Raw genomic sequence first — 6426 nt, forward strand, 5'->3', positions numbered from 1 at the left:
GAAAACGATTGAAAGAATCTTGAATGGAAGTCTTCTACTTTGATTTTTCCTTGGGGTTTTGCCTTTAGGTTTGAGAGAGAAGTGAATGTTGGATTAAAAGATGAAAAGTTGACAAGTTTAGTCCTTTAATTAGTAAAGATTTTTTTTTTTAGGGTTTTCTTAGAGGTAAAAAGACAAAAACGACCCTTTTTAATATTTTTGCATTGGCTAATTCTTCATTGCACTGTATCAGGTTACTAAAATAGTCATAACTTTTTACTCAAAACTCCGATTGTTGGGAAATTGGTGGCGTTGGAAAGAAGATTCAAATAGCTTTATTTTGATAGGTTATAGGCCACATAACTGTTTAAATTCTAAGAGATATGGTCATTTAAAATTGACCCAAATAGAATCTTACATCAAAACTTAATCGGTATGGAATCTTTCAACTCAACTTTTTGCTAGGGGATTCTAGTGACCTTAATTCATATCCAAATTCATTCCACACTAAAGAATTGACATTTGCACATATGGGAAATTTAAGAATCGCCCGATACGATCTTATTCACAAATGAAGAATGGTTCGAGTCTTAAGTTACAAATTTTTGGGGTGTTACACTTTACCAAATTTAGAAAGAGTATCATGAATGAATTTGGGTCATAAGGGACCTCTAACACCAAGTCAAATTCAAAGAACTTATATCGGCTAAGTTTTCGCATACGTTCATATAAGGGTCAACTTCAATCCGAGTTTTAAGTAAAAATTTATGACTGATTTACTAGAGATGCTCTAGTCTAGCAGCAGATCCGCGAGGGCTCCACGCTATGTAGTGAATATAGACCTCATTATCCACTAGAATAAAATCTTGATTTCCTCTCCTATGACTTTCCATACCAACCAACTCGGATCTGCCTTCGCAAGTCTTCGATTCCTTTTATTTATTTCTTAAGGGTATTTTTGTCCTAAAACCCATCAGGGAGTCATCTAAATAGCCCTTAACGCTTACAAAATTAGTTTTTTCATAATTAATTCCTCTCTTTCACTCCTAAAATTCTACGCTCAAAAACATCAAGACTACGGTTCATCTTTCATGATTCTCCATCAAAATTCCCTACTAAGGCATGTAAGGTTTCAATGAGAGTATTCCTTATCTCTCATGCCTAAAGTATTTTGATTCTCAAGAATTTCACAAGATTGTTAGAAGCAAAGCTAGGCTTTTTATGAAATTAAGATATTTCTTCATAAACTCTTGTTTTTATTGTTCCACTTTGATTTTGAAACCTTATTGTACTGATTTAGCATGATTTTTATGGCCATTCAAACCCTTATAGATTTTAAGCATGAAAAAAAGCATGATATGAATTAGTACCTAAATACATGTTATTTTAAGATATGACATTTGAGCTTAGCCTCATATATGATTCAAGATGATAAGTAGTTTTAATACCTATGAGCATTATTTGTGTATATGTTATTTTTTTAGGACAATTTAGTACCGAGAGGATGGGGTTTAGAAAACTCAAGTCCCAAAACTACGCGCTAATGTAGGACTCTGTTTCACCGCATTGTCAGTTGATCTTCTGGCCCTGAGAGGCTTAGATTAGTGGATCCACATAGATATGATATGGTCTTATACTCTAGAAAGGTATAGGGTTGCCCTCCCAACTAGGTTAGATGTTGGACATCATGAGCTCACATGGTGTATGTCGGTTATAAAAAACTCCCCAATTATGCAAATTTTATATTATGTTTCTAGGAGTATATGGTTCATTTGAAGTATGTTATTCAATATATATGATTATGAAAGACTGATGAAAAAGAATAAACTATATGTATATGTACCTTTGAAAAGAGATTTTTATGATACTTGGTCATGGACTCCAACTGTTTTCTCTTAAACCCTTTAACTATACATATGATCTAGGAAATTTGATTTCATCGCATTGTTCATGATTCTGTAAGTGATTATGGTATTGTCCTCCCTTACTTACTTAGTACATTCCACATACTGACGCATATTTATATGTGTTGCATCCATTTATGATTTAGATTTCAGTATTCACACTCGGATTTGTGGCTAGTGAAGTTGAAGTACACCCAGTTAGCTTTTGATGAGCCCTCCTCATTTAGGGACTCCATTGTTTTAGATTGTCAACTCATTTCCTTATGTTGTCTTTATTTTGAGGTAGCTAGGGGTTATGTCCTGGGAGACCTATATTTTTATTCTAAAATAGTAGGGGCTTTATTTCTACATTAGTAATGCAATCTCATGGAGTTTATTGAATTCTTATTAAGCATATGTTTGAGTTTCCGCAATAGTTCATATGATATGCCTGATATGTAAAGTCAAAGGTTTGCCCGGGATCATTCATGGTCCTAGGTACCGTGTCTCGATTGGGGTATAGACTCAGGTCGTGACAATAATTTCCCTCCCTCACTGATTGATTAGAATTTAATGGATATACGAATTAATAAGTGTTTTGAGCTATGAATTGTTGAATTATCGATTCTATCAAGTACATTAACTTGTACATAATTTTCATTTTTATTAATGATGCCAAAAGGGGGAAATAAAGGGAATGCACTATTTATGATCCAAACTAACCTATTTTACCCAAGTGTTCAATGGTTTAGTGTTACTAGGTGAAAGTAGTAAGTAGAGAAGTACATACACAATGGGCATAAGTTTGTCATCATCAAAAAGGGGAATTTTTTGGGGATATACCTTGTTTTGATGATGACTAAATGCATGGGGAAAAAAAGGCTGAATGGCTACACGAGAAATTGTTTCAAGAAGGACCTCTACTTAATCAAGACTATTGAAGGTAAAGTAATTTTATGGCCATAAGAACTCTAATTAAAGCAGGGTCGCTAACTGAAGAAGAGTCCTAGAGGAAGTACATTCACTAACTGAAGAAGAGTCTTGGAGGAAGTAGAACGGCTGGCGAAGTAAAAGCTTAAATAGAGGTGAAGTCATCCAACTGACTTACGCACTAAAAAAACCAAAAGGCAATTGAGAGTTACACTTTTCAAGGTACTGCTGAACAAAGAACACTGAAGAACAGGTCCTTTCACAGAGTCTCGGTTCTAGGAAGTTTTCTTGGTGTTTGTGGTTTTAATATATTGATAGTTCAGTTATCTATGGACTGAATATATGATGTTTGCGTAATCAAGGACACAACTTCCAATGAAATTGTCTACGATCGTGCAATAGTATAATAACTCAACCAAGGTTTGGGATCATCCCAAGAGAGTGGTTTTGAGAATATATACAAAAATATAATTTCATTCTAACTAGTTGAAGCTAAAGATATTAACAAGTAAAAAATATTTTAAATTAAAGGGGGGGACACAGGAGTGTCAATTAACAATGGGAGGATTTTTGTCACAAGTAAGTAAAAACAGCAAAATAAACAAAGGGTTTCTAAATAATGAGAGGGAATCCTTGGGATGTGATAGGAATACGGGTTAAACTAAATTATTGGGTACATGCTTGCAATAGCAAATTTGTAGAGTAATAGTCACTAGGCTAAGTTTTATGTGGGAATAAGTTCTCTCTTGAGCAACTTACCCCGTTTCAAATAGGTTCCTCTCGGACACCCACTTGTCGCATGAAGACGAGCCTATGCCTTACCCCACTCACTCCCTCGAGCTGGGTGTTAGGATATGGGACTAGGGTTCACTCTCTCGAGCTGAACCTCATGTCGACCCACTTCTTAGGCCATCAATCTAGTAATCTTGGTTTCGCAACTTCTCTCTCGAGCAAGCCGAAAACACATAAATAAACTTGTATTTGCAACTACAAATTTGTTAAATTCATCCACAACTACTAGATGAAATCACCATTAAACTACATCTAAACTATCAGCAAACAAGACCCAACAACAATCTTAACCCATATTCGCTAAATCACACCCCAAGAATGGGGGTTTTTAGCCACACATTAAGAGATAGAAATTTATACCTAAATGAGCTTGCATTCAAATAGGTATGAAGATTTAAGTCTTGTTACACGCCAAGAATGAAGAAATCAAGAGACCCTAGTCCAACTCCTTGGCGATGAAACCCTCTTCTTCTTCAAGTTTCCAAAACACTCTCAAACTTAGAACAAAAATATCAAAATTTACTATTCTCTGAGTGAAAATTATAATAAAAAGTTCCACACTAAAACTAAAACTCTAACTAGTATTTATAGTTATCACAAATTTGTGCTGCAATGGATCGTTCGGTGTCATTAGTCAAAATCGCCGATCAACTCGGCGATTCTCCCTTTGGTGTAGTTCATCACCGTCTTATACCAACCTTCAACATCGTCGTGCTCTGGGCCATTGGGCAGTATGATACTGCTTCGCGGAATATCTCGACAATGCGCCGACTGCTCCCTTTTTCTGTCGACTTGATCTTTTTCTTCAAGGCTCAGAACACTGGAACAAAAGGCGAAGTAAAACCCTCCGGCGGCTCGCCAAGTGGACTCGGCGATCCTCAGGCCTTCATTCTTCGTTCTTTTCAGCCCTTTTCGTTCCTTTTTTGCGACGTAGTGTCCATGCTATCTTTAACTTCAAATACCTTAAACTTAAGGGTTTTCATCAGATATTGAGATAAAATAAGCATTTGAGGACAAAATTTCTATTAAAATATAGCCCTAAATGAGTCCAATTTGTGGACTCATCAACATCCCCAACCTAAACTTTTGCCTATCCTCAAGCAAACATAAGTTCAGCCATTCAACAAGAGTGTCTCGAACAGTGCTAGAGACTTAATCATAAATGCACACAACAAGACTCAATTTACTTATGCAAATATCAAATGTGTACTCAAAGATTCAAGTTGTGACTCACCAATATCAACGAATCTCACACTCACAATACTTGCTTCAAATGCAAGTTCAAGCTCAACTATAGTGTTCAAATTGCCCTCACACAAAGAATGATTCCATATTCACACAATGGTTTCACAGTTTAAAGCTTTGGAATCAGATGCAACGCTCACACTCACAAAGAAGAACTAAATGCATGTTTTCACCCATAGATTTGCCTGTATTTTCCAATCAACATTTGTTTCAGCTCACTCTAGATCAAAAATGTATTTTCAAGGCTTGTAATGGGGATGAGTACAGAGGTATGGTCATTTAGGCTCAATGACTTTCATCCTCATGAGGTGTGGTGCTCGCAATACTTCCTTTCCTTACTCCTTCATCATTTTCATCAGTGCTTATAAGTCATCCTATTATTTACCTTCCATGAATTGTATGGGAACCCCCTTTCATTTTTCAACTTTATTCCAATACTTTTCTTTTTCATTCTTTTTCTTTTTTTTTATTTTTTTATTTTTTTTTATATGGAGGGATTCCATTTTCCTTAAAAAAATGGGTAGGAGGGACTCTCTTGCACTTCTTGACTTTTCGTTTTCTTTTCACCACACCCCCAACTTAGGCTTTTTAGCCTAAGTTGGCTTTTCAAACTAACCACAACTTCATGAGGATTATGGGTGATGGATTAAGAAAAGGTTTAGTTTTCATCAAGTTTTCTTCCAAGGAAAGTAAGTCTCAAGGGGTGTTCAAGAGAGAATCACACACGCACAAGGTAGGTCACAAAAGAGGTATATGCCAAATTGGTTCACACTCTTCGAAGTTGCCTAAGATCATATCAAGAGATAACATCACATAGTTGACCAGACCAACGGGGCGAATTCTAGGATCTATCATGCATAGTTCACAGGTAAGCTCATCACAATAGGCATTGACACTATAAGTTAAACAAGATATTAAGTTTTTATCTTTCAGATACTGGTGGAGGCGATGGCAACCAATTCCACATCCTTCTGGAGGCAGTGGCAACCAATTCCACATCCATCTTTGCATCTCTAGGCACTCGAGCTCTTTCGCACAATGTAGTGATTAATATCGAAAAAGGGAGAGATGTCTGGCTTTGCTTTGCACGCATATGGATCTCAGAGGCAATGATCATCCCTAGATTTATCTTGGTCTTCTCTATGATACATCCAAGACAAGCTGCCTTGGCAAGGCGAAGGATTGATTCATTCTATGATGGCATAATTTTGTTGTTGATGAACCCGAACCAGTATCTTGCAACTATGTTCATATTTTTCTTTTCAATCGAAATACCTTCTGCCAACTATTTCAGAGCATTATCATTCGAGATTAGCGTGGTTAACCACTTTTTCATCGCATCTAGCTTCTCTGTTCTGATCAAGTGCTGGCACTGACCATTAATTTTATTGGACATACCCAACACTGTGTTGATAGCCTCATTGTCACAAGCTACCTTCCTTCCTCTGACAACCACGTAGTAAACTACTTTGAACGACGATACCAGCCTCTTCCGTTGAGGTACCAATGCACTGTATGCATTGTAGAATTCTCTAACCCAGTTTGGTATATACGAGCCACGGGGTTTTGTGAAGATTTGGAATTTGTGATATTTCAG

This window comes from Solanum verrucosum, unplaced genomic scaffold, assembly GCF_900185275.1.
Source record: "Solanum verrucosum unplaced genomic scaffold, falcon-dt-bn FXZP01000116.1, whole genome shotgun sequence".
NCBI classification, from domain to species: Eukaryota; Viridiplantae; Streptophyta; class Magnoliopsida; order Solanales; family Solanaceae; genus Solanum; species Solanum verrucosum.